General features: G+C 44.6%; 1 pseudogene; it reads right to left on the bottom strand.

The window, feature by feature from the left end:
- Window positions 1-3,754: 3,754 nt before the first annotated feature.
- On the bottom strand, window positions 3,755-8,926 carry LOC138998908 (E3 ubiquitin-protein ligase RNF149 pseudogene; annotated as a pseudogene).
- Between the last annotated feature and the right edge of the window lie 16,313 nt (window positions 8,927-25,239).

The following is a 25,239-nucleotide window of genomic DNA, read 5'->3' as shown; positions in this document are numbered from 1 at the left end:
CATGCAGTACCATAGGAGCTCGTTTACTATTTAGAAACACTTGACACCAGCGTGTCTTCCTAGCCATCTCCTCATAAACAATCTGAAACAACATATATATTGTAAACTAGAGGCCTGATGCATGAAATTCATGTGCAAGGGGAGGGGAGGGGTCCCTCATACTGGCCTGTACTCTCTCCAATCCGGGACCCCTCGGACATTCCTCTTGCAGTCCAGGACCACTACCTCCTAACTGCTCACCTGCCTGCCTGCCTGATCGCCTCTAACCCCTCTGCCTGTCTGCTTGATGCCCCTAACTGCTTCCCTGCCTGTCTGATCACACCTAATCACTCTGCCTGCCTGCCTGATTGCCCTTAAACACTCTGCCTGCCTTCCTGATCACCCCTAACCACTCATCTGCCTGCCTGATCACCCCTAAGCGCTTGCTGTGGGGTGGGGTCAGCCCAGCAAGGGGCTGTCTGCCTACCTGATTGCCCCATCCCCTGGCCTGCCTACCTGATCACCCCTAAACACTCCTCTGCCAGTCTCATCACCCCTAGCCACTCTGCTTGCCTGGCTGATTGCCCCTAACCGCTTGCTGGGGGGCGGAGCCAGCCTGGCGAGAGGCCATGGTGGTTCTGGTCTAACAGTCATTACGGTCATGATGCCATTACAGTCTCTGGTCTTTTTTATATAGGACTAGAAGCCCAGTGCACAAAATGCATGCACTGCGATGGGGATCCCTCAGCCCAGCCTGCCTCCTCTCACAGTTCAGGAGTGCTTGGAGGATGTCCTACTGATGGCTTAGAGCAGGCCTAATCTGTAGTCTGGCCTTCCTCTGCGGGAGGCGACTGGGCCAATCAGGGTAAGGTGCCACTCCCATAACCCCACTGCTGCTGCCACTGTTGGCCCTCGGCCCTGGCTTCTTAGCGCTGGCCCCAACCCTCACCACTGGTGGGTGGGGGGCAATCTGGGGCCAGCCCGGCTGGGGAAGGGTTGTGGGAGGTTGAGGCACAGCAGGTCACACCCTGTCCAGCCTCTGCAGAGGTGTGGCACCAGGACCAGGCCCACACCACACCTCTGTGGATGCCTCAGCAGAAGGGGCCATGGTGCTGGACTGGCCTGAGTCATGGTCTCTCCTACACCAATGCCTCCCCGGCGCCACCTCTGTGAAAGGGGCAAAGGCGCGGCCCTCTACCATGAAGCGCCGCAGTCTCCCACGGCCTCAGCCTCTCGTGCGGTGCTGGCTCTCACATACGGCTTCTCGCATGGTGCCAGCTCGCCTACGGCCTCGGCCTCTCGTGCAGAACTGGTTCTCCCAGAACCTCTCCCTCGACCTTAGCCTCTCCCTTAGTGCCGGCTCTCCCAAGGTACTGGCTCTCCCATGGCCTCTGCGAAAGGGGTCGTGGCGCTGGACCGGCCCACGCCGCCGCCTCTTCTGCGCTGCTGTCCCTTGGCCCTCACAACCGCTGTAGCTTTGTCTAGAACAGTGGTTCCCAAACTTATTTGGCCTACCGCCCCCTTTCCAGAAAAAATATTACTCAGCGCCCCATGGAAATTAATTAAAAATTTTAATAGCAATTAAACAGAAAGATATATGTATTAATGTTTCTACCTTTTTTGTAAAATATAGTAAAGAAAGGTGTAAATTAGAAACATTGAAGTTTGAAATTATGAAACTATTTATTGAACTCAGAATATAGAAAGGTAATACATTATAAACATGATATTATTAATTGTAAAGCACATATAATTATTACAAAATAAATAAATAATACTCACCAATTATAGTCGCACTATTTGTTAGTTAACTTTAACTTGTCACAGTATCACAACAATCTAACTTAGAGTTATATTACGCTGTAATTTTCCCGTAATAATTACGGGAAATCTCCTGATTCATAGCGTGCTCCAAAATCTGCTGGTAGTACTGCCAGTAGCCAGTACTGCTGCTGCCGTTCCAGGCTTTGGCCTTGCGATCGACCAATCGCACGAGTGGCAGTTGCCCGCAGCAATGCTCGTAGTGCTCACATGTTTTGGAACGGCAATTCAGTGGCACCATGTGAACAGTAGCAGTGCGCGATTGCACATACCTCAATGCAAGTGAGGGAGTATGCGGGAACCGAGCCAACGTCCAGTCCAGTACGTTGTTCAAAGAAAAATTAAGTGTTATGAGTGGAATACATAAATCAATTTTTCTAAATCTTCTCTTCTTTCTTTTATGCTTTCACCGCCCCCTTACAGTTATTCATTGCTCCCAAATGCACCTGTGGCCATCACTGTCCCCCTGGATCGCTGCAGCGCCCACCAGGGGGCGGTAGCGCCCACTTTGGGAATCACTGGTCTAGAAGGATGTCTGGAAGTCGTCTGATCTAATTAGTATTCTACTGTTTTATTAGTACAGTGGGGCCTTGACTTACGAGTTTAATTCGTTCCGTGACGGAGCTCATAACTCAAATTACTCGTATGTCAAATCATTAAAGTGAACAAGTGAGACACGTCGTGATACTGGGCTGATGTTGTGGCGTTCACTGTGACGTTCGCTGCACCAACTAGCTGTGGGGTATCTGAAGCTGGCTGTAACCCGAATTTTAGCTCGCAACTCAAAGCAAAATATCAGCTGAGAGACAGCTCATATCTCGAAAAACTCGTTAGTTGGGACACTCGTAAGTCAAGGCCCCACTGTATAGACAAGAGGCCTGTTGCACGAAAAGATTCGTGCAATAGGCCTTCCCTTCCCCTGGCTGCCGGCACCGGTTTTCCTCCGGCACCTGGGACCCAGGCCTTTGCTCCAGCCGGAGCCGCCTTCAGTCTTCGCTCCGCTGCTTCATGCCTATGTATGCAAATTAGCAGCCATCTTTGTTGGTAGTTATTTTGCATATCTCTCTGATTAGTCAATGGTGGGCGTAGCAAAGGTATGGTCACTTTGAATCTTTGTCTATTATTAGACTAGAGGCCCAGTGCATGAATTCATGCATGGGTGGGGTACCTCTGGGTGGCCTGCAGAGATCGGGCCAAAACCCACAGACCAATGTTGCCTGCAGCTCCTACCTGCCCCTCGCACTCATCCCGGCCCCACTGTGCCTGCCACAGGCTCATGCCCAATTAGTCCCGATTGGGAGAGGCTTGTGCTGCCGCAGCAGCATTGGCCAGCCATAAGCCCTGTGTCTGGCACCCTCCCAAGGGGAGTGGCCTGTGAGATCGAGCTGAAACCGGCTTTCAGACATCCTCTTAGGGGTCCCGGATTGTGAGAGGGCGCAGGCTAGGCTGAGGGACCCCACCAGTGCATGATCAGGCCGGGGAGGGACTGCGGGAGGGCTCCAGGGCATGTATGGTCCATCTCACTCAGTCCCCATCAGCTGGACCCCAGCAGCAAGATAACCTGCCGGTTGGAGCATCTGCCCCCTGGTGGTCAGTGCATGTCATAGCGACTGGTTGACCACTGGTGGTCAGTGCACATCATAGTGAGCTGTTGAGCAGTCTTAGCATATCATTAGCATATTATGCTTTGATTGGTTCTGTTGTTCTGCCATTCGGTCTATTTGCACATTACCCTTTTATTATCTAGGATAGGATGATATACTTCAGTAGATAAATATATGAACAGTAATCAACAAGTCTCTTTAAGAATAAAATATTTAGCCCTTTGTATATCAACTCAGACCATGAAAGGTAAAATTGTTCATCAAAAGGTACATTATTTTCAAATATATAACCTAGGAGCTAAAGTAAAAAAAAAAAAGTTTTTTAATTCAGAGCTCCACCCAGGCCGCTGTCAGTGGTCAAGTGACGAGACAGGTCCTCCGCTCTGAGGGTCGCTACTGCCAGTCTCCAGTAAGGCTGTGTTTACTCCCGAGTCTTTAAGAACCCGCTGTACTGCAGCATGGGGTCACTGGTGGAGGGCGACGGGGAGGGGCTCCCGACACTGCTGTCTTTGTTGTGCACAGTAACACTCAAACTAGAAGCCACAGCACCTCCTGGGGCTGCCTCAGCAGCGGGCACCTCCTGGGCATCCTCAAGCTCTCCCCAGTATCCAGGGCTTTGATGACATCGAGCTACCCATTGGACACGTGTGGTGATCAGAAAGCCATGGGTCAGTGCACATTCTATGAAAAATATGCTTGCATGGCAGATTTCTGATAACATGCTTCACCTTAAAATCCTCAACGCACACTGAGCAATTCTCAGTGTCCATGGCAGTGCCCTTTTCTCTGTGCTTTATTGTGTGAAGTGGAAGCTGGCCAATATCTTTCTTGTTGCTTTTCTGTGGCTCTGGCTTCCAAACTATGAGCCAGTATAAAGGAAACGCTGTATATAGTAAAACATTAGCCGCACTAATGAGATGATCATCGTGTGATGAAGGCAAAGGTCACGAATACCCCTGACTGGCCACTGATAAGCTCCTGAACATGGCGAGTCCCAACCCCTACGGTCATTTTGACTTGAATTTCTTTTTGTATCAGATCCAAAACTTGTTTGCCTTTTGAGTAGCTAACCATAATGACCTATATTTCCTGTCCCCACGTGGGACATGGGCCCGGTGAGGTTCCCGTGGCACTCCTCGTTATAAGTCACCATGGCCGGCCGAGGCGTGTCTCCACACCGTCACCAACACCTTGTCCTTGAACGTGCAGCCCCCACATGCCACCAGGGCAACCCAGAGCGCGGCTCCACGGCCGCCTGGCGCGGGCACCACGAAGTGCGTGTTGGGCGTGCAACCCACAGCGTTGTCCCTGGCACGCGGGAAGCCCACCAGGCCCAGCGCGCCCTCTTGGGGGAGCTGTCACTGAAGCAGCCACTCTCCGAGATGCTGCACACGGTCCAGTTCATCTCTGGGTCCATGTACTCAAGGCTCACCACGGCTGAGTACCAGACTTGGATAACTACCCAGAAAGCCAGAATGCTGCCCTAAGATAAATGTCAGGCCCCAGGAAGGAGGTTAAAGAATGTATAGAGTGTGGTTAACTGCCTACTGTGACCTGTTAACTTAGAAATGCATTGTTCTTTCTGGTGATCTTTGTGACTACCCACCACATGGCTTTCTTATTAACCCTCTGTGAGAAAGAGAGCCCTTCCTGGGAGGGGTTGGCTTTCTCCCCTGCTGGCCACCACTGGCAGCAGGCAGCCGCTTTGCCTGTGTAGGTTTCTCCTATGAAAGCTCTTATGAGTTTGAGTGAGGCTACATATCAGTTCTTGAGAATTGATCCTGAATTTAGAAATTTGGGGCTTTCCCCAACAGTTGGTGCTGTGAGCAGGATTCTGAAGAACCCATGAAAGCCAGGAGTGAAATGCGGGGAAATGGGCTCCTCTGGAGGAAATCCCAGGATGGCCATGCTCATGCTTTGCCCAGTTTGCAGAAGCATTGGAGGCTTGGGGAGCAGTGAGTGAGTATGGAGATGCCCTGAAAATGCCTGCCAGAGTAGCAGAGTTATGGGAGTAGCTGAAGATAGGTAAGGAAAAGAAAGATGTGAAGGCCACAGTGGTCGCAGTAGGCTGGCCCCTCCTCTGTGCTTGGGGTTCTCTTGGGAAGAGGCACTAGCACTAGCCACTAGGAATCACCATTTGGAGAAGAATCTCCGGTTAGAAGGGGAAGCCCACATAGCACTGGCTGCTCCTACTGAAGGGCTCTGGCAACATCTGTGCATTAGTGATGAGAAGGTATCCCAAATAGCTTCTATTTCTTATATATTTAAGGCCCGTGACCTATGTCCAGATGCGGGGGGTTCCCATATAGGTGCTGCTCCTAAGCGGGACATGCACAGGTGGTCTGGACCATCCGCTTGAGGCTTGTGCCAATACCTTCTGGTCAGACACTTTCACAGAGACAGCACCGAGATCTGAGCCGAGCCGGAGAAATTACACACAAACAGGTTAGATGCAAGTGCACAGGGGGTTTATGTACCAGTTCCTGATGGGTCTCAGGCGCTGGGAAGGATCCACCCGGCGATGCTCGCTGATATACACAAAGGGGTAGACGGCGCCGTTGGCTCCTGGCTCTTTCGTCGATTGACAGTGAATTGGGCAGAGTTTCGTACTGGAAACCGAAACGTGAGCACACACAGGTCCTCACGCTCTGGCGACAGGAGAGCTGTGCGCTGCTGGGTCGATCAGACTGTCTGGTTATATACCCCTCTGAAGGCGTGGTCTTCGTTGGTGTGTGTGTTATCAGCGGCTGCCATGTGTGGGTCCACCCGGGGTCTGTTAATCTATGGATGTGTACAGGCTTTGGGCGTTCCCATCAGATAGGTTGTTTACCAGTACTAGTTGGGTTACAAGGGTGCATTCTTGGGTCTCACACAGTATTCCTATATCTAACATTAGGCACTATAATAATTACTATAACAGTCCACACAGGGTTACATGCTTTTAGTCTTACATTCTAAGGTCCTAACATTAAGTACCATAATGATTACTATAACAGAAGGTAGAAACTTTAGCCTGTCGGGCAGTGGAACTGAAAGGGTCTGGGCAGTCATGATCAGGGCACATTGGGATCCCAGGACTTGCGACCCCACGGAGGATTCTTCCTGCTCTTTTCCCTTATTGGAGGAGGAAGAGGGGAACATAATAGAGATGCCGGAGTTACAAACACGACCAGTAATGGTAACAAAGGTTAAGACAGACACCGTGGCTGCAGGGACTGAGCTGGCCAATCTGTGCAAGAGCGGCGTCAGTTCACTTTCACCAGAGAACACACCTCAGCTGTCAGGAGAGGAAGGACACAGGTACAGACAGACAGGGAAGGAGTCTGCAACAGGCTGGTTGCTGCATTTGTGGGACTCGGGTGTCCTCTTGACGAGGAGATAAGTTGAAATTAGCCTCAATTACCACACAACCAACTCAGATTGCGCCTCTCTGGGGCTGTGAATGAAGAGTGGGTCTCCTTGCTGGCAGGGATACGGTGGCATACGGGAAGCTTGGCCCAGTGTGGGCCATCTGCCCTCCTCCCTACCCTGCTGGCAGGTCCTAGAAGAACTGTAGGAATTAGATCTTGGGATGAGGAATGCTGTTTATGGACAGCATTTCTGGGCACCTAATAGTGAGCTCTTTACCTCTGGCATGAAAGATAATATACTCCAGTCTTTCCCCAACCCCTGGTGTGGATCCTGAACCCCTTGGTTAGAGTGCCGGTAAATCGCATGGCCCAGGCTATTGCAGATTTAGGAGAAACAGAGCCAGAAGATGGGCTAATATTCTGACAACCTGCGAGAAGGGTGAGAAGTGTGGAGAGAAGGGTGTGATCGGAGTCTCCCCACCAACAACTGTGGTTTGATTTCATGAAAGGAGGAGGGTTACATGGTGAGACAGTATCATTTACCTGGGCGGCTTGCAGAGATCACTGATACTGTTAAAGAGCCACAAAGAGTGGGCATGATCCATCCAACTCATAGTCCTTTTTTATAATTTATCTTTATTATTGAAAGTATTACAGATTTTCCCTTTTTTATCCCCATTGGCTCCCTCCAACCTAGGCTTTCACCCTGTTATCTGTGTCCACGGGTTATGCATATATAGATAGAAGTTCTTTGGTTAATCTCTTCCTGCTCCCCGCCCCCCCACCTGAGATCTCCCAGTCTGTTCCATGCTTCCATGTCTCTGGATCAATTTTGTTCATCAGTTTGTTTTGTTCATTAGATTCCACATATAAGTGAGATCATGTGATACTTATCTTTCTCTGACTGGCTTATTTTGCTTAGCAAATGCTCTCCAGGTCCCTCCATGCTGTCTCAGAGGGTAAGAGATCCTTCTTTTTTACAGCTGCATAGTATTCCATTGTATAAACATATACCACATCTTTTTTATCCACTCAGCTACTGATGGGCACTTAGGCTGTTTCCAGAGCTTAGCTATTGTAAATTGTGCTGCTATGAACATAGGGGTGCATACATTCTTTCAAATTGGTGTTCTAGGATTCTTAGTCCTTTTAACAGCCCTGTCTGGCCAGTCCATAAACCAGACAGGTCCTGGCAGGTGACTGTGAACTACGGGGAGCTTAATAAAGTAGTCCTTCAAATCCATGCTGCTCTTCCTTATATTGCCTAGTTATTGAATGAAGTCAGTGAGTCTCTGGGAACATGCCATTTTGTATTATGTTTTGCTAATGCCTTCTTCAGTATTCCCGTAGACCCTCAAAGCCAAGGCCAGGTTGCCTTCAGCTGGAATGGAGAACACGGGACGTCTCAGGTGCTGCCAGAGGGCTACCTCCATAGCCCCACCATGTGCCATGGTTTAGTAGCGAAGATGTATCTCTGTGGAAAGGTGGGGAGGGGGTGGCATTACATCATTATATTGATGACATTATGCTAACTGGTAATGACCTTGCTGTTTTATAGAAGGTGTCAGAGCGCCTGCTGGAGCACTTAGAAGGACCAGGATGGGTCGTTAACTGAAAAAAAGGTGCAAGGGCCTGGGTCCTCTGTCAGATTCTGGGGACTTGTCTGGTCTGGTAAGACTAAAGTCATTCCTGCTGCTGTGCTGGACAAGATCCAAAATTATTCTGTGCCAGGATCAGCGAAACAATTGCAAACGTTTGTGCCATTGCTGGGATATTGGAGGCCTTTTATTCTCTTTTATTTCCCATGTAGCTCAGCTGTTAGGCCACGTGTGGGGGTTGTAAAGAGAGGAACAATTGAGATTGGAGACAAGAGCACATTGGTGCCTTGGCAAGTGTAAAGGTGGCATTTAAACAAACTCAATAATTGGAGGTAGTGGATGCAACCAACCCTGTGAATTAGATGTTTCGGTCTATCCAGAGGGCTTTGGGTCGGGCTTATGGCAAAAGCAGGATGGGAGGAAGGTGCTCCTAGGTTTCTGGTCCCGCTTGTGGGAGGAAACTGAGCAGAGGGAGAGTGCTGTGAAGGAGCAACTGCTGGCAGCATACCTTTGTCTGCAGCATGCAGAGAGCATCACGAACGCTGCCAGGGACACTGAGGACACGATACCCCATTGCCAGATGAACCTGGGAATTTGCCAAAGCCCACTCAGGTGGCTCAGTCCTGCATGAGTGGTATGCCTCCCTGCAGCAGCGATGTGCTCTATCGACCAGTTCAGTAGTGCTGAGCCGCGTGTCATCTTGGGCCCAGTCACGTGTATAAGTGAAATACCCGCGGGAACTGACACAGGTTTGTGGAAAGTCACATCCACCATTAGAGTTGCCTATTAAAGAAGGTCAGAAAATCCCTGTGCCTGCCTGGTACACTGATGGGCCCACTGAGGGCAACCCGCCCCGCTGGACTGCAGTGGCCGTGCAGCGGAGTGCAGACACTACATGGTTGGATGGAGGAACCAGCAGAGCAGTCCGTGGGCAGATCTGCAAGCCGCTTGGATGGTTCTAATGCATGAATCGAGCCCTGTCGCTCTGGTGACTGACGGCTGGGCTGCCTACAAAGGCCTCACGTGGTGGAGAGGACAATGAAAAAAGGACAAGTGGGAAGTGCAGCACCACCCATGATGGGAGCTGAAATGTGGAATGAGATCTGGGGAAGGACAAGAGGCTGTGGAGGTCACAGTGTACCATGCACCAGCCCACAGTGTTACAACCCCTCCGGGAGATCAGGAGCCGCCCACATCCGCTACATAGAGGAAAGCAGTGACCCGCAAGAAGTCGTCCACTGGCTCCATAGACTGAACACAAGGTGGTACACACTCTTTGGGAAATTGTCTAACAAGTGGGCATGTGCCTCACCCATGCCTCTATTAAGGAGGCATACCAGGAGTGTACCCCTTGTTCCCTTGAATGCAAGAGCCAATTGCCATGGCACCTTGGACAGATAGTAAGGGCACCAGCCATGAGGTGGCAGGCAGACTACATCAGACCCTCGCCACCACCTCAGAAGTGCAGATACGTGTTAACATGCATTGGTACTGCCACTGGCCTGTTGCTAGCATCTCCTAATAAGAAAGCAACCCAGCAGGCTACCATACAGAGACTTAGGCAACTGGGTGCTACATACAGACGGCCCAAGGGACTCATTTCACTGGTCACCAGGTGCAGGAATGGGCCAATGAGAAGAGTATAATGTGGCACTTCCATCTACCCTGTAATCCTAAAGCCACTGGATTGATTGAGAGCATGAATGGACTCTGTGAAGAGAAACCCACTCTTTAAAGGGGTGGACACATAGGTTTCCATAAGCTCTGATGGACCTCAACAGACAAGCATGTCCTAGTGTAGATCATCTTTTAACCAGCAGACCATTGACAGTGATGAGGATTCAGCTGGAGAGCTGGACTGCCGAATGGACTCTGCCACTGGGCCACATAGTGCCTTATTGTTGATGGCTCTGCATGACCTAGGGCCAGGGACCAGTCACCTACGAGTACCTTGGGTATGGCACGTCCCCTCCAGGTGGTTTGGGCTCATTGGAGCCTACGTGGAGGGACAAAAATCTTAACTTGCAGGTAACTCCTTGGTTGCTTCCAACACCCCCTCGTTGGGTAAGGGCACACCCTTCACGGCAATTTGGGGTATTATCATTCCTCCCCTTACATTAGTGCCCCCACCTACCCCATCCCCTGCTGGGAGCTCAGTGTGGTGGCGTAAGACAGGGCAGAAACTACTCCCAGCCACGGTGCTTAGTACAGATGACAAAATAGCCTGTATTGTTCCTGAAGCTTATGATTTGCCATTGCTCATGCCTGTAACTTCTGTGTCTTTCTGGCCACAGCCTGCAAGGTAACCTGTTGCCCACCGGGGCTCCTGCCATGGCGGCACCCCAGAATGAGAGCCACTGCTAGGTCTGCGGAGAAATGCCCTCTTCTGCTGCCGAGAGACTCGCATGGACTAACCACATCTCAGCTCTTCCGCAGTTAGGAATTGTTCCTCCGTCCACTTGGTTTCAGTCTGTATAGCTACCTTGGAAAGGGGCTCTTGTTGGGCATTATTATTACTGTTTGTGTGTTAATTATGTCGGGCACCTATGGAGTATACTGTTGCTGTGCCCTCTGACTCCAAACCATTATGGTGTGAAGGGTCCGAGGGAATTTGCGGAAGATTGGCGCGTAGAATGGAAGGACCCATGTTCCATCTGGGGTGGAGGGTACGGGAACTAACTAAGAGATGCAATATGGTTCCAGCAGTAAAGGCCACTGGGAAATGTTGGACTCTCTGCTTAACCCTCTGCGACTGTTTAACTCTCTGTAGCCTCGGCCTTGGCTGACTACCCGAAAGCTGGAATACCACCACTGGGAGCGATCAGCTGCTTTGCCTGTGTATGTCAGTGTCTCCCATTAAAGCTCTTTTGAATTTGAATAAGGCTATGTGTCAGTTCTTTTGAATCAGTCCTGAATTTAGACTTTTATGGTTTTTCCACAACAATTGGTTCTTTAGAGAAAGTGGATAAAAATCAGGATAATTCTTTTCTCAGTTCTTAAAAGTACTTGGTCACTCTTCCAAATGTTTTTTTTTTTAATTTCTTCATTATCGAAGACCATTCTGATGTTCCCATTTGTTCGTACCAAAGGTTTCTGAAATCTGTACATTCAGAAATAGGAAAAGCTTCTATATAGTGATTTCTCCCCTGCTTCCCCCAAGACCTTGATTGAAAGTGCCACTTCCTCCTTTCCACAGAGCCTCAAAGATACCATGTACTCTGCCTCCCTTTGCTGGGTCACTTCATTCTAAGATAAGTTGTGATGCTAAAGTTGGAACATAACAAGACTCAGAGGGTGACATGCGAAAACATGGTGAGCTGAAAAAGCAGCTAGCAAGAAATTGGTCTCCATGTAATCCAGTTTAAAAAGAGGAGAATGAAGCCAGCTCAGAAAGAAAAACAGAGGTGAGAGAAGGAGGGGGAAAGATGAGGGCAGGGGACGAGAGAAGAAAAGATGCAAACAAAAATATGAGAGAGAGGACAGGTATTTTAATAGGATAATGAGAAAAATATTTCAATAGGATAATGGGAAAAGAGAATGAGGAGAAGGCCATGAAAGGGCTTTTCATCTACTCCAGACACGTGGAACTTGAGGGAAGGAAGGATGCCCCAAATTAATTTTGTGTGCTGGGTAGTTCTGTTTGTAGTTAGTTATATGGTTGATAGTTTCAATGCTTGAAATATTTTTATACCATGGTGATTCCTTCACTTATTAAGGGTTTATCATTTTAGTACCTTCAATAACTTGGAAAAATACAAAAAAGAATAACGTTTCCAATAAGAGATCTTGATGGAATAACAGTCATGACCAGAGAAGACACCTGCAGGGTAGTGAGTGGTCACCAGCAGGTGCCCTGGCACCGTGTGCACACTGCGATGTTAGTAACCCTCAGGAAGTTGTGAAGGTTAAGCAGAATCACAGATGTGAATGCTGCTGGCACAGTGCCTGGCACAGAGGAGCAGCTCGATGCCCTTTCTCAGGGAGGCCCGTCGTCATGGTAAGTCAGGAAAGCGGGGCAGGAACAACAGCGACTACATCAGGGTCTGTCGCCTAACAAGCCAAACGGCTCTATGAGACATTCCTGTACGTGGAAGAGCTGCGTTACAGTGGAGTTAAGGGTTGAAACCACCTGCTACTTGGCATTTTAATCCTCAGACATTTCCATCTGCTGGACATTATCCCCATTGTACAGAGCACATATTAATACTGAGCGTTAGAGAGTTTAGGAAACCTGCCCAGGATCTCCTCTCGTAAATTTCCAGTTGAAGTCTGACTTAGAGCTGGGTCTGTGTCCTGGGTTCAAGCTGTTTCCATCACACCATGCTTCTGTTTTGCGTGGAATTACAAAAACAGTGACAAAATCACCAAAGGAGGCAACATTTCATTCCATCCCAGTCACTATTGGAGAATTTTATTTCCATCCAGAAGTTTATATCTTAAAATATATTATAGGCTCCACAGAAATTTGGGAAAATTTGCATCAAGTATATAATGTGAATGGTTTCTAGTTTTGTTTAAACCTACAGATCAATATGCTCTTTATGGAGATAGTTTTTTTAATATCAAGTTTTGCTTCTGATCTTTGAACATCTTCAAGAATTGCTTCTTGAATAGAGACTTGTCTACCATGAACATTTTCAAGTTTTTGGAAAAGGAAGTGTTTTAAAGCAGGCTTCTGTAGGGACTTGTGCACTGAAGTGCTGTTTCAGCCGCCTGGCCTGCAGCCAGCTCCCTTCCCCTCTTCAACCCCCAGCCCCCCCCCCCCCCCCCCCCCGCCCATCCCCCGGCCCAACCTCACCTTCATCCCCCAGTGCTGAAGGCAGGCCTCCACAGTGTAGGTCTGAGCAGTTTATGATGCACTTCGAGTCCATGGTTTCACAGATTACTAGATCTGAGAGGGCTTTATGGAGGGTTTATTTTAGCCAAAACACCCAGAAAATAGACTCAGAGAGATGAACCTTCTTTCCCAAAGTTAGGCAGCTAGTTAAATTAGGACAAAAGGAATTACACTACTGCAGGGTCAGGGGCACCAAAGCCCTGCTCAGTCAAAATCCACATAGGACTCTCGACTCCTTAGAAGTGTAACTAGTAGCCTTCTGTTGACCAGAAGCCTTACCGATAGCATAAACTGTAGGTGAACACACGTTTTTGTGTTAATTTATATTCCATACTATATTCTTACAATAAAGTAAGCTAGAGAAAAGAAAATGGTACTAAGATAACCATAAGGAGATAAAATCTGTTTATAGCACTGTACTGCATCACTACCATAAATTTATGTCCAATTTAGAAGATTAATCATCTGTCAGTACCTATATCAATATTGTCTTATGGATACAAACTACTGTAGATGTTATACGTATTACTAACATGACATAAAAAATGAAAGGATATATAAATTTGAGAGTGGTTTTGCTGGGCCTGTTGGCTATACATTATGTATATATATGGATCCTTGCCTCACATGTGCTCTCAGAAAAGAGAACCATGGCCCATCTCTGATACTATGGTCCACACATGCCAGATACATATGCTATTTTTCCCTTTTTTAAATTCTCTTTGCTGATTATTTAACCTTCAAGAGCTAGCTCATAGTCTAGTAGAGTAGGGAAAAATAGAATTGCATCTTTGGACATGTTTTCTTGGCCTTGCATGTGTCTGACTGAATTGAGCTTTGGAACTGTGTTCTTATCCAATGAGAAAAGCTTGAAGAAACATTGATGGAATGTATTTCTGTGTAAGGTGCTAACTGTAGAGATGTTGAGATCATGGTGTCCTTAGTGGTCACTCCCTAAGGAATATTACTTTCAGAATTCTGATATGAATACCTTTGTTTCTCATTTGCAACAGAAATGTTTTCTTCCCACTTTGAATGAAAAACATGAAACAGGTATTTTCCATTTCTGCTTAGCTATCTGGAAGCTCAGAATCAAATTCACCTTAATAACAATACAGCATGTTTGAATATTTCTTCATAAATTGTTGCTTTTATTCTCCTTGGATTTTCTCTGATCCTTTATTTGTACATATTTTTTATTTTTATAGAGAGTTGACTATATCACTCATGAGCCACTTTAAATACTTTGTGGAATAAATGCACAGTATTAGATTGTGTCTTCTTCATCCAACACTCAAACACTTTTGTCAGGAGTGTCCTACTTGTGTGAAAGCTTTCCATTTGTGAGGATATAATGGAATAACATCTTAGGTTAAGTTGAGGTTTTGACGTAGTGCCTAAGGCAAGAGGGGTTACCCTTGAAAATTCTATAGGGAGATACCACATTAAGAACAAAAATGACAGTTCTCAATAAATACAGATTTTCCTTCAGAATTAAACAGATAGCTATTCTTTGGTAAAACATCATGTAAAGTAGTGGGTTTGTGTTAGTGACCATGTTGTGGCTGTACATGCAATATTTAAACATTAAAATAACATGCTACAGGTGAAGTGCTCGAGCATCAAGAGGCAGAATTAGCTTATGGTTTTTGTTTTTGCTTTTTTGATTGATTTCAGAGAGGAAGGGAGAGGGAGAGAGAGATAAAGACATCAATGATGAGAGAGAATCATCAATAAGCTGCCTCCTGCATGCCCCCCTCCCCAACTGGGAATGGAGCCTGCAACCCAGGCATGTTCCCTTGACCAGAATCAAACCTTGGACCCCATCAGTCCATAGGCCAACACTCTATCCACTGAGCCAAACCGGCTAGGGCAGCTCATGTTTTAGTCTCTCCAGAATGTTCTCAATTTAAGCTGATCTCTGGTGCCCTCACTAGCGTTTTCCCTGTTTCAGTTGCTCCCTGGCATGTGAGGAATGCTGTGCAGCACCAGTCCAGATTCAAGGGTCCGGAGGCTCAGTTTCAGCCTCAGTTGGAAGAGTGTCAAGGATTTGTCACCATCCTTAATTTATCACACTCCCCTCTGCTATTCTACCTCCATTCTTCCTTTTCTCTGACTCCAAACAGTGGCTTGGCTTACAGCATCATTTATTTCGCTGATTAATTTCTTGGTCAGAAATTTGAGAGAGGTTTTGTGGGCCTGTTGGCTGTCCATTATGCTTAGAAATCTTTCTAGGAAAATCCAAGGGTTCATCAGGCAAACTTTATTTTACATGATATTGCAGGCAACAGGGTTGCCAAACTTTTTGTCACTGCATAACAATGACTCCCTGCTCTCTGGACTCCATTAGTTTCCTCATTGTCCTTCCCACCTTCACCAGCAGACTCCTCAAAGTCCTTCCGGTTTCTACCTGCTACCTAGTTCCAAAGCCAAGGCTATATATTTTATGTGTTTATTATGTAACCAACTTTCAGCTACTAGATTCTGTTCCACTTAATGATGGCCATGCAACAAATTACGCCAGAACTTAGTAGCTGAAACAGCATGTTTGTTTTTCTCAGTTTTGTGGATCAGAAATTCCAGAAGGGGTTGGTTAGGCAGATCATGTCCAAACCACCAGTGAGAGCTTCCACGGTGACTTCACACATGAGCTGCTGTTTCAGCTGGTATGCCTGGCAGATGATCCTGGCTTGACCCACAGCTCAGTAAGGCTGCTGATGAGTGTCACCTGTAGTCTGTCCAGGAGACTTGTGATTCTCATTGGGTGCAGTGTTGATTCCCAGAGAGAGCATCCCAAGACGAGATATATTTGTTTCCTGGGGCTGACATAATACATTTCCACAAATGGGTGGCTTAAAACAACAGACGTTTATACTCACAGCACTGGAGGATAGCTGTCTAAAATCAAAGTGCTGGAGGGGCCATGCTCCCCCTGAGGGCTCCAGGGAAGAGCCCTTCCTTGCCTCTTCCTACCTTCTGGAGGGTTCCCGCAAAGGGCATTCCTTAGCTTGTAGCTGCATCACTCCAATCTCCCTCTGTCTTCTCGTGGCCCTCTTCCCCCAGTGGGTGTCTTGTCTCTCCTAACACCTCTCTCCAGATATATAATAAGGATACCAACCTTTGAATTCAGTGCTTATGCTAATATAGTGTAAACCTCATCTTAATTTCAACTGCAAAGATCCTCTTTCCAAATAAGGTCATATTCTCAGGTACTGTGGTTCATTCAGTAACTTTTGGGGGGACACAATTCAATCTGCAACACTAAATGTTTCAGAAGGCTTGGCCTGAAGCTCTAAGGCTTAAAAATACAGTTATTGACCTTCAAAGTCCTAGAATGTGACTACTGCTGCGTTCTATCGCTCAAGCAAGTCACTAGTGCCAGTTCAAATTCAAGAGTAGAAACATTAAGTTTCCTGTCTCAGTGGAGGAGCATCAAGGATTTGCCACTGTCTTTGATGTCTCGTGCTCTCTCTCCTTTTCTCTTTTCCCCTCTCTCTATCCCTCTCATTACCTCTGAAGTATACTTTAAGTTAAATGCACTTATTATGTAATCCACTAAATGACAGATGGAACATTTGCGAAAATAGAACTATTTATTTTATTGTACTTTCTATGATTTGAATCATAATTTTCCAGAGAGAGAGAGAGACAGAGAGAGAGAGAGAGAGAGAGAAGGAAAGTCAGTGGCGGGGGAGAGGTAGGTTGGGGAAAGAAGGTTTGTGTGGTGAAAGCATTAAAATGAATAGCTTGGGCCCTGACCGGTTTGGCTTGGTGGTTAGAGCATCGGGCCAAGGACCGAGAGGTTCTGGGTTTGATTCCTGGTCAAGGCACATGCCTGGGTTGCAGGCTCAATCCCCAGTAGGGGGCGTGCAGGAGGCAGCTGATTGATGTTTCTCTCTCATCAATGTTTCTGACTCTTGTAATTCAATGCAAATAAAAATCACTCAACCTTCAATCTCCCTTCCTCTCTGTAAAAAATTAATAAAAAAATATATTTTTTTAAAAATGAATAGCTTGGGAGGTATCCTTCCAGAGACCACCATGATTGGTACAATGTTTTCTCACCAAATACCAAGCATAAGAACTCTTTTTACTCTTAAAAGTTTATCTTCTCCTTTCTTATAATAGCCTAGCAGTCAGGCAGATATTGAGTAGGTATTAAACATCCTTTTTAAGAGATCATGGAACTGAGTCAGAGAAGGACAAGAAATCATTGTTCTATCAGATGGTTTGGCAGTGACATTCTGTAGATTCCACAGTGGTTCTATCAGTCGTAAAATAAAAGAGGCTAGACATTCTCTGAAGGTTCTTACAATATTTTAAGATATGCTTCAATTTCTGGTAATTATATTCTGCATACAATGTATGTTAGACAAGGTTTATAAAACCATATGCATTTAAAATGTTATATAAATATGTAATGCGTAAATAATGAATACATTTATCCAAAGAATAAATAAGAAGCTATTCCAATTATTCAGGTAAACACTATGCTTGACTTTTTTCGTTGCTTTGAATCATGAGAATAAAACCCAGAAATAGGTCCTGCAATGAAATGGAGAAATGATGCCATTGAAAGCATCCCAAAAATCTAACATAAAGTGTCACTGTCCTAACTCTCAGCTTTTGTTAGTCTTCAGAAGCACTCCAAGAAATGATTTCAGAATCTACTCTTCCTAACAAGAAACTTTACCATAGCTGATAATTAAGGCCAGGAATGAACTGTATGGAACGCTATTGGTCTTAGTGGAAAGATTGGCAGATATTTGGTTTCCAGTGCCGGTAACTAACTGGTAACCTAGGACACCAATTTTCTAGGCATGAATTTATTAATCTCTGAGATAAGTCTATAGCATGGGTGGGCAACCTTTTTATGAGTGTGTGACAAAACCAGCAAAATCTCTGACTCAAAATTCTTCTGCGTGCCAACCCTAATTTTTTGAGAACATGTTACACCTATTTGATATCTCTTAAGGTGTACGTATGTGAAGAACCTTGAAGAAATAATAAAATTCATTCGAGCGACAAAAATACAGTATATGATGATGAACAATACATTTATTTTTTAATGTATACATGTACACTGATAGTCCGACAGAAAACTTTATGACTCCGTTTGGTATTATCTGTGGGACTTTTGCTGCTGCATCACTGATGACAGAGATTTTACATCAGGTTTATATTTCGTGACCTTCAGAGATATGCACGAGCTACTACTTTCATCCGTCAGGCTACTCCTATTATGAGACTTAACAAAATTCATCACTGAGAACAAAGATTCACAAGCGTATGTGGATGAAACCAAAACACTGGTCGGATTTGGGAAGGCAGGGAGAGTTAAGGCAGAGGCATAGAAATTGCTCTTCCCCTCTCTCGTCAATCCATGTCTATGGTCTTTAAGATAACTTGTTATGTAAAATTATTTATTTATCTAAGATGCACCTACACTGAATTTATCTGAAAAATAAAAAAGTCAATATTAAGAAAAAAGTTGTAAATGGAAGATTTATATAAGAGAGGGTTTCGCGTGCCAGCAAAAGTTACTGGCGTGCCATTTTTGGCACGAGTGCCAGGGGTTGTCCACCCCTGGTCTATAGGGTTAACTCTCCTCTACATTCCTCTCCACCTTATAAATTATATGAGTGCATGTCTTCAGAGGCCCTGTTTTATATACATAACCTTTCAGGTGCATGGGAGCACTGCCCTTACTTTGAATGTCATTTAAGTGGGAATATACTTGGACAGATGTATCATTACTGATTCACCGTTTTTTTCTATGTTTGGGTATTGCTTTGCTTTTAGGCTGTAGGTGATTTTTTGTTTGTTTTTGATTTAAAAATCTAGCAGGAGGCTAGCCTCTAGCATTCAAGAATAAGAAAACAAATAAAATAAAATAAAAATAAAAACATCATAAAAAAAGTATCATTTGATATTTCATAGCAAATGACACTTGTAATAATAATAGCCATCATTCAGGTATGGTGCTTTGTGTCACATTCTATGTTGTATTTTACGTACATTATCTCAGTTAATCGTAACAGTAACCCTGAGTGTAGACATTATTAGCCATTGTCCGTGTGGATAAATTAAGAATGGCTAAATGCCATTATTTGACACCTTTTCCTGAAAATGATAACAATATGGACTTCTTAGAAAGTGAGGACACATTGATCACTTTTGTTTGTTCTATCCAGGTATCTTCTCACGTGTATCTCTACACTCTCACTGACAGCTACACAGTCTTAGTTTCCCTTCTCTCAGGCCAGCTTAGGGACAGGGAATGAAAGGCCACAGACTAGCCTGAGATTACGGCAGGACAGAAAGTTGATGGAACGGTTGTAGTAGATAAAATGAACAGTGGTTCCTTTCATCTGTTTCTCCTATCTACCACATGGATTCTGGGTGGATTTAAGTAATTCAGGTTGGATTAGGAAAACCTAGCTGTTCATTTATCATGTTTCTCATGTCTTTGGAAGTCCTCTTCTTCTAAATGGAGAAAGGAAAATGTGTTTTTTTTTACTATCTTTATGAAAGATAAGATTGTGGTCTGAAGAAGGCATCACTGGTGACTTAAGTGCTAAGGCTTTGGGTCCCATTCAGGAACATGGCCCAAAATATGAGAATGCGTACTTATTCTTTTTAGAGTCATAAATTGTCTATATTAATATCTTGTTCTTAAAAAAATAAATAGTATTTCACTTCTATTCATTATTTAATTTTAAAAATCTCTAAAGTCTCATAGAGTGCAAAAAATATATTCTAGGAGTTTTCTACTTCTATTTTTATGTAATTTACTATGTGCCACTTTTTCACCTATTATGTTTTTATTTTATTTTATTGATTTTTTACAGAGAGAGAGTTAGAAAGATCGATCAGCTGCCTCCTGCACACCCCCTATTGGGGATGTGCCCGCAACCAAGGTACATGACCTTGACCTGAATCGAACCTGGGACTCTTTAGTCTGCAAGCGGACGCTATATCTACTGAGCCAAACCGGTTAGGGCTCACCTATTATGTTTTTTTAGTCAACATAACTCTCCAGGTTAAGTGCTATTGTTATCACCATTTTACAGATAAAAGACTGAGGGTTAGAGAGTTTAAAACTCACCCTGTGATCCACAGCTGAGAGGTGGCAATTCCAGGACTTAATCCCCGGCCACAGGACTAAATTTGCCATGCATTTAACCATTATATCACTTCACTGGGCAAACAGAAATCAGATTGAACCACCACCCAAATTTTTCCACCTTAATTTTTTTAAAAGTCCTAATGAGAAGATATTTGTTATTCAAACTTTTGTATAATTTTTCAGTTCAACTCTAAGCAACTCAGACAAAATTGCTTCAAGATCTGACAGTTATAAATCAATATCTTCTGTACAGATTGGATTCATGAAAGTGAAATCACTTAATAAAAATTATTATATCATATAGGGATCTCTATGACTTCTATGAACTCTTTTTTTTTGCTGTGAGCTAAATATATTACACTTAACTGTGTTGGTGGCATTACTACCATGGATCTGCAAATCACCTGTGATCTGACTTTCATTATGGGTTATATAATTCTGCAATTGCAATAGAACAGGTAGACTGCCTACTAGACTCAGAAAAGATGAATCAATTTTCTATAGGCTGCATTGGTGCCAGAGTAGACTGGAATCCTGACACAGCTCCATTTACATACCCAACTTCTATTTGTGTGTACATTGCTCTTACCTGGTTTTTTTAAATTGCATTGAGAATGAAGGTCACACAATTCTTAAAACATAATAAAAGTTAAAGAAGAAATAAACCAACAGTTGTGCTGAAATCTCATGGGGCAAAATGGAATTTGGTTACTCTGCAGTAGTATGGCAGATTTAATTTTATAATTTGTATCCCTTTCTGTTATTTGTTATTGAATTTATAGCTGAGTTCTTGGGGTTTTTTTCATCTTATAATGACTGCATGTGTTTCTTTGTGTAATTAATATGAAATGTTTTGTTTTGGCTTCTGTTATTTAATTTTAGCAAAGTCCTTTGAGATGCAATTTTATCCCTCAAAAGTGGGAGCACTTCTGTTGAATCTTTATAAATTCTGATTTACTTTCAACCCTATTAAAAAAGAATTTACCAAGGTAGCAAGTCAATTTGTAAACTTGGAGAACATTTTTTGTGCCTTGCTCCATTCCTTTTAACTCTTACCTCAGTTTTGCTATTTTGTCATCCCTGAAATCTGCATGTTCCTGGAATTTACATCAAGGAAGGAGAAGATAAAGAAGAAAAAAAGGTGGGGAGGGTTTGTTCCTTAGGATTTTTCCGTAAAATCTAATTTAGGAACACAACTAGAAGGGAGATCATTAAAATATAAAGGCTGTATTATTTGGAATATTCTGTTTATGATTCAGATAGATCCTGTGCAAAATTTATAGTGAAAACATGTCTGAGATCCCCAACCTTTTCTGTCTGTGCTTCACACCCACTTATATTTCTCATCCCCTTTCACTCCACCAACCCCTCCACAAACCCTACGCTCCATCAACCCCTCCACAAACCCTACACTCCATCAACCCCTCCACAAACCCTACACTCCACCAACCCCTCCACAAACCCTACACTCCATCAACCCCTCCACAAACCCTACACTCCATCAACCCCTCCACAAACCCTATACTCCATCAACCCCTCCACAAACCCTACGCTCCATCAACCCCTCCACAAACCCTACACTCCATCAACCTCTCCACAAACCCTACACTCCATCAACCCCTCCACAAACCCTAGCAGGTTCTCAGAATCCACCCAAAGTCTTATTCATGAGTCACAGGAAATGATGCTCTTTCATGTACTTACATCTAACTAGTGAGTAAACAGTCTGGACCCAGGGATTGGGATGTAAATTCTGCAATAGAGTGGAATAAAACTTAGTCCCAGAGTCCAGGATAGTAACAAGGTCAGAGGAGTGGGAGGAAGAGACAAATCAGTGTACTACTTTGTGTGTGAGTTCTGTGATATGCTCATAGCAAAAGTAAAGCTTTCTACAGTATACCTTATATTTACAAAAATATATTAAGATGTTTTTGATACCGTTGTAATTAACCTAGTTGTGAATAATAGGAAAGAAGCAGAGGAAAGGCCAAATACAGAGTGTCCCCCCAAAAAAGTATACACACTTTGAGTGGTTAAAAAGTCAGTGTTTATTAGCATACAGTTCGTTTTCAAAATTAAGTGCCATTTGTGCAGCTTTGCCAGGAAGCTACAGTTTAACACTCCCCAGGAAGGCATCAGTCTATTCCCCGCAGATCACTGGTGGAAGGGATTGAACAGGGTGGAGAATAGACGCATGCCCAGTAAAGTCTGGGTGAGATAGGGAAGGTACTTGTCAGTCACACCTGGGAACAGGTCATAGGTGTGGCCACTGCAAGCCTGGGAAGATTTGAGATCCTTAACCTCCTAAACAAAGGAGTTTGCTCTCTTGGCTCCTGGTGCTCTCGGGACTCTTGTTGCAAGGGTGCACTCTCTTGGCTCCCCTGCACTCGCCCATATGGCCCACAGCCATGAAGACCCTGCACAATGGATTGATGGACAGCAACTACCCTAATGCTGTATCGGACTCAGCTCCACCATGGAATGGAAACTTGGGACATTGGTTTTGCTTTTAGTTCTATTGAATCCCCAGCCGCACTTCCGGAATTGGATTAAGGGAAATGGGACTTTGGAAACCCAGAGATGTAATTCAATGCAAATAAAAATCACTCATCCTCCCATGCGAGTCTCAGAAAATTCTTTTTCTCAAGATATCATAAGGACCTACTCCAAACACTCAGTAAGGAAAGAGATTCCCCACTTTCACCAATAACATTTTCTCTTTCCCAAGAATATATATATATTTTATATTCAAGGCATCAATGCTTTTTAAGTGAGTTTTTAACAATTTGATCAATCCCTGAGAGCTTAACAAAAATCTATGACTGGCCCTAAAGTTTTATGATATATCTCCCACTAGTGAGCCAGATTTACAAAGAATAAGAAAGTGATGATCAAATAGTGGATTGGACAACTTCACAAACAGATCCTTTGTAGCAAATATGGACACAAGGTTAGTTATTTTGTCCTGAAGACATTAGATTTATAAGTCATCCAGGCAATTCTCTTGTTTTTGAGTCCCTCTTCTCCAAGGAACTATCTACACTAATAAAAGACAAAGATGCTAATTGACCATACCTTTGCTATGCCCACCAGCCAATCAGAAGAGTATGCAAATTAACCCAACAAAGATGGCAGTTAATTTGTATACACAGGCACCCAGCAAAGACTGAAGACAGTGTAGAAGGAAGCCAAGCACTGCAGAAGGGAGCCAAGCGGCGGAGAAGGGAACGGATTGGAGGTAGCAGAGACGGGAGCGGAGCTGAGGCAGCGGACACGGGAGGGAGGTGAAGCAGAAGACACGGGAGGGAGCCAATGCTGTGGGGAAGGGAGGGAACCGAGGCAGCAGGGAAGGGAGGGAGCCAGGCGGCGGAGATGGGAGGAAGCGAGGCAGTGGAGAAGGGAGTGAAGCCCGCTTCTATGGGCTTCGCTTCCTTCTCTGCTTTGCTCCAGTCTCAGGAAGCCCTATTCTTGCAGGAATCTTCCTGCAATGGGCCTCTAGTAGGATTATAATTTAGCATCCAATGCAGATCGTTCAAGAGATACAGAATATTCTGGCCATGCCCTCATGACTGTCACAATTGTTGATGAATGACTTGATAGTTTGTTTTACATTGCTCTCTGTGAGCTTGGCTAATGTGAACTGCCCTCTTCCAGATCGGATGCAGCAGATCTCTCCTCTCTCTCCCAAGGGCAGAGCTTGGCCTGGGATTAACTGGGTAAAGGAACTGTCCCCTTACAGCCTCGTGGGAGCCAGCCCCCTGCTTCTCTGGAGACATTGCACTTTACTGTGTCCTTTATTTTGAAATTCTACATTTATAATTAGAAGAGAAAACTCAACACGTCAATGTGTTTTGTTGCAGGGCATTTGCCTCTGTGCAGTTAAGTGTGCAGAGATAGGTTTTTTTCCTTCCTTTTCTAAATTTCACATGGACCTTGCCTCTAGAACTAACAGAGGTTAGGAGATGCTTATATTCACACATTGAAATCATGAAAGAAATCTGCAGGGTTCAATTGACAGTTGGAAGAGCAGAAGGAGAAAAACAGGTTTCAGCTTATATTTTCATATTTTATAAAACAGTTATTTTCTTTGTGATTAGATGTGTAATGTGAATTGTTGCTGTTCATGCTGATGTCAGGGGGCAAAGACGACTTAAGTCCTTGATTAATTTGAGTATGTTTGATGCAGAGGACAAACATAACTTCATGAATATATAATGTTGCTGATGGCAGCCGAAATTATTTCCTGCCCCGTGTGGTTTCTCTCCAAGGTCATTGCTGCCTGATTGCTGGTAAAATCACTGAATGGTTTTGTTTCCTTACTTGAACTGTATCAAAGCAGCCGTTTGATTTCTGAATCACTGATTCTAGATGGTGTGCTTTGAGTCATTTCACTTCCCAGCATCTCAAAGAATTCCAGGACTTGGAAGGACTGACTGGACGGGAGCCTCTGTCCAATGCCAAGCTCCGGTGGCTTGATTTCCACATTGAAGAGAAGACTTCACTGTGGTTCCTTAGGGAGATTTCTCAGGGCACTGACCACGATTTTATGGAAAAATACAGGGAGGTGGGATAACTCACAGAGACAATAGAATATAATAGACACTAATGAATGGCATGGTCACAGTATTCTAAATCACGTGCTCCTTTTTCTCCATTTAAATGTGTTCCCCTCTCATTAAAAAAAAAAAGGGAGACATATGTACTACTCTTTGTAATATTTTAAGCAATAAAACAAAATTTAAAAAAGGAAAAAAAAATGTCAATCCATGTGTCCTAGACAAAATTTAGAAATATTTTTTCCAGTACTTTTTCTAGTCATAGAAAAATTTTCCTGCGAAGTTCATTGTATACATTTTGAATTAGTACTTAAAGCAGTGGTTCTCAACCTTGGCTGCACATTAGAATCACCTGGGAATCTTTT

The sequence above is a fragment of the Myotis yumanensis genome, unplaced genomic scaffold, assembly GCF_028538775.1.
Source record: "Myotis yumanensis isolate MYYU_CA2020_CCGP unplaced genomic scaffold, mMyoYum1.0.hap1 SCAF_21, whole genome shotgun sequence".
Classification (NCBI taxonomy): domain Eukaryota; kingdom Metazoa; phylum Chordata; class Mammalia; order Chiroptera; family Vespertilionidae; genus Myotis; species Myotis yumanensis.
The sequence above is the reverse complement of the archived record's forward strand: the minus strand, read 5'-3'. Positions and strand labels throughout refer to the sequence as shown.